The following is a 4,128-nucleotide window of genomic DNA, read 5'->3' as shown; positions in this document are numbered from 1 at the left end:
GGCAAAATACATAATTAGAGCCAATATTAAAACCATCTTTCCTCTCTCTAAACCTCAGAAACAAAGTTTGATTCAATACTAATAGCCATGGAAAAGAAATAAATAAGGTAGTGGCTAATACCAGAGTGAATAAGGGCTTTCCCTCTGAAGAGTAGAGGAGGACTAGACCTTGGTTCATTACAGCAAAGGGGACAGGTATTACAGGCGGTTATTTACAGGCAAAACTCCCGGACTCTGAGGTAAACCATTCCCTCTTCATCTATTCTTGAGAAATACAAGTCATGTAATGATGTTAAGTCGAAGTCCTTAATAAATAATCAGTATTTTTCCTTTAAGGTGGTGAGGAAAACTGTCGGGGCAGGACCGAGGAGCCGAGAGTGGTAAGGAAGCCTCAGAGCTGCAGATAGGAGAGGAGAAGCGAGGTACGTTCCCAACAAGCACCACTGGCATGTCAGAAAGCCTTGCTCCTCTCTGCAGAGTCACCAATCTTTCTCTAGCCGCCTGAAACAGCAGCCAACGTCCCCAGCAGTTACCCCATCCAAATGTCGAGATTTGGGAGTTTTAAAATGCATGTCTGTGGAGCAGTCTTCAGAATACCGAAAAGCCTAGACAGTAGTGGGAGAGGGGCTTACCCCTCCCAGGAAAATGCCATGGGTAAAACGTGGAACGTGGGGCCATGGCAGCAGTTCCCACAGCCTTGAATTGGTCCTCAGTACCTCTGTGTTTACTTAAGGAAAGCAAAACACTTTTGCCAAATTTAACATCTACATGCTATAAATTTTACCAAAAAAAATTGGACAAAAATGAACTTTTTCTTGAGCGAAAAATTAATTTATATGAAAAAGAAAAAAAAAATCTCAATTAAAAAAAAAAAAGAAAAAAAAGAAGAGAGACCTTAAGGAAGTTAATGTTAACAAACGAAACCTGAGGCTTAAAGCCATAAAGCATGACCATCACTCTCTCCTCTTCTTGAGCATGTGACACTGTTATTTTTGATCCAGAGGTCACTGCTTACTTTAAATGTGACTCCGCCTTTTGGGCAGAGATGGCCTTGGGGGCGAGATATCCAGTGGAGCCACAGATAGATACACATGAAAGTGGGTATTTATAAAACTGCTAAAACGTCTAAAAACTTTTGAAGGTAGAGTTAGGTTGCCTGCTGACATTTGCCCTGCATGTACTTCCTATACAATCATTTGTTTTAGTGTCCTTCATTAGCTTAATTATTCACTGAAGCAACAGAATTACTGCCTTTCTTAATGCTTAATCTCATATCTGTGTAACAGTAAAGAGCCCCCAAAACCTTAGCGCTTGTCTTCTCAGGACAAACCCCTTCACAAATGCTTTTGCTTGCAGTTAAGTTTGCTAACGTTCATCTGTCCTTTCTCCTACCCTCCTACGCTTGTCCTTTTCCCTTTAACAAAGGTTTAAAATAGAAGACGCCTTTGCCCTCACCAGTCTAAGACAGCCCTTCCCAACATCTTCCAGGCAGGCCCAAAATATAAAAAGAAACTAACTTTTTCCTCCTGTGCAAAAGACAATATAGGAGAGAGGTCTAATTTAAGCGATACCATCTCCTTTCCCTGCCTCAGTTTCAATATTGCCCTTTGATTTTTCCTCCCGAGATACTTACTCACGACATCCCCCCATGCCTACACCATCGCTCAGCGAGCATGAGCTTTGCAGCTGAAGTGGGAAAAGGCTCAGACCCAGAAGATGTGGTGCAGCAACACAGCATTTCCCTCTTTGATCTCCCGCTCCTGCCCCACCATCCAGTGTGAAGCTTGGTTTGCTCTAAGGGTGAAGCTCGCCCCACGCAGAGGGGCCCACACAAGGTTTGCTATGCTGTTTAACCCCACGGTTATGCCGGGAAGGGAGAGAATGGTGGGGGACCTCGGAGAATCAGCAGCACAGACAAGCCTCCAACACGCCCCCCCCCCCCCCCCCCCCCCCCCGCGGCACTGCAGCACTCAGTGGCATCTGCTCTGGCTCCAATTAGGTCAGCATGGAGGGGGATCTGAGAGGAGGTTAGGGGAGGGTCTGCTGGACCCACACTCCTGCGGCTATGTTGGAAATGAATTCCCACATACGGGGTGCAGATGGGCCACAGCCCCTTTTCCAGCCTGCAAATAAACTTAGTAGCAGCTGGGGAGGGGAACCACCAGAGCCTCATGTGCTTTAATGGGTTCTGTGTTTCTGCATATAGGAGTATTCCCTCCCCTCACTAACCCGTGCAAACCCTTCTGTAAAGTCCCATAAACAAAGCTGTGGATATAATTTTGAATGAGAAACTTGCCACCGGGGAAAACGGCGGTCAGGAAAAATACAACATACCTTTTTCTCCAAGAATGGTGTTTTGGTGTATTTTCATGGATTAAAAACAGATTTTGCTGGTTCGAGCAAGCAGGCAAACTTCTGACCTTTTTTCACATAATAAACCGCCCCCCAGTACTGGTCCCTAACCTGTCCTAAAATAGCCGAGGGAAGCATGGAGCCTGTAAGCAAAGCCGGCCGCATTGCCAGGTGCGGATGTTTGTCAGCACAGCACGGACACGTCCATCTCCGAGACCTTGTGCCCTGGTCTCGATCCAATAAAGTAGTCGAATGTGTGATTAGCTTTATGTTTTCAGGAACTGGCCCTCAACAGGACCTGAAATCAAACATTTACATGAATGTTTTTCTGGGTCAGCCCTGCAGAGCTCAGTACTTGCTGGTTTGAGATGCCAGTACACACCAAAAAAAAGTTTGTGGCTGAGAGCAAGGACCTTTTTAAAGCAAAGCATGATTTTTACAGCTCCATATGGAGTTCAAAGTTAGAGGAATCTGCATGATTACTTTTAGTTTAGCCAAGTGAAATCAAGTTGAAGAAAACTTCCTAGTTCCAAACCTGCGCCCAAATGCAATCTGGGTGCCATTTTTGTTAGTGGAATAAATTTAATGAGGTAAACATGCTGACTTCTTTTCAGAGGCTTGTGCGCTCAGTAATCTCTGAACTTGGAGTTAAATGGGGAATGCAAAAAATGAGGTATCCAGTACCTGAATTATATCTGAGAAATCACTTTTAGACAAACTGGCAGCACTGTAGCCAGGGGCTCTAATAATACATGTGAGCAGCAAGATACGTCCATGCACATGTCTGCAGATACAAACAGGTAGGGACAGAAGACAGTGGATTGATGCTGCACTGTCAGTCTTTCTGTGAGAGACTACTTTTTTCTTCTGAATGCATTTAATTCTCGGCGACAGCCAGCACATGGATAGATTTTACATGGTTGCCAAACAGATCTCACTTCAGTTTTTTATTCAAGCGAGTAGACAAATCCACAAACATCTTTCTACTGTTCTAGCTCAAGGTAATAGCCATAACTTCAACTTCTTGTTTCTTTTTTCTAGATGTAAATGTTGTAAAGAGGTTATTGCTAGAAATGTTGAGACAATAGTAAAAACAGAATCCATTTGTTGCCAAGATTGTCTCAGAAAATAATGAATCACAGTAAATTTGAGATATTTAATCAAGCAGCAGTCTAATACTTTCCCTGACAGTTATGATGCTGCTGGAAAAATCACATCATTGCCCACATTAATTCTGGTTGTGTTCTCTTTTAGCATTAAAATGAGAAGCCAAAAAATTAATTTAAATTTTACAGCTTCTCTCAGTGGTCTGTAAAATAGAGTAAAACAAAACTGATGATCTGACTTTTTGTTTGGTAGTTTGGAAAAGGCAGACAAAAGAATAGGAAAGGATGAAACAAAAAACAACTCCCCCCCAATCAAACAAACATAGAAAAAAAGCAACAAGAAAAGCAAAACATGTTAAGGTAGTACAGAATCTAGGGCAAGGCAGCTGCCTCTGATCCATAAGGCTTTTGTTTTTCTTTTCTAGGTTAGTTTTAAAACCATTTGGGGTTTGCTATGTACATGGGCCAGTGTCTGTGAGGATGCCAGTGAAATATGAAAAGGACTGAGGAACAAGCTATTTGAAGGCGTAACTACTGAGCTCTTTTCTGTTTGCTTTGGCTGTTGGAGCTGTGGTAGGTCTTTCCCATTTTTAGCCTTCACACCTTTATTATGCTTGGGTTGCACATTAGAAATATTCCAGATGCTGTGGATGGTGACTTCCTCTTGGCT

The 4,128-nt window shown here is 43.0% G+C and overlaps 1 long non-coding RNA gene across 4 annotated transcripts in view; it reads right to left on the bottom strand.

Moving 5' to 3' along the window:
* LOC103899191 overlaps nt 1-2,488 on the bottom strand; it is a 23,761-nt gene extending 21,273 nt beyond the window's left edge. For 3 of the 4 annotated variants that reach the window (XR_657587.1, XR_657586.1, XR_657588.1), the window contains exon 1: nt 2,335-2,488. This is a non-coding gene — a long non-coding RNA (uncharacterized LOC103899191). Of the gene's footprint in view, nt 1-1,633; nt 1,846-2,334 lie in introns of those variants that run through there. The other variant, XR_657589.2, reaches the window with a different exon arrangement.
* Nucleotides 2,489-4,128: the final 1,640 nt, after the last annotated feature.

The sequence above is a fragment of the Aptenodytes forsteri genome, unplaced genomic scaffold (genome assembly GCF_000699145.1).
Source record: "Aptenodytes forsteri isolate BGI_AS27 unplaced genomic scaffold, ASM69914v1 Scaffold195, whole genome shotgun sequence".
Classification (NCBI taxonomy): domain Eukaryota; kingdom Metazoa; phylum Chordata; class Aves; order Sphenisciformes; family Spheniscidae; genus Aptenodytes; species Aptenodytes forsteri.
Note: the sequence above shows the minus strand (reverse complement) of the source record. Positions and strands in the feature narration are given on the sequence as shown.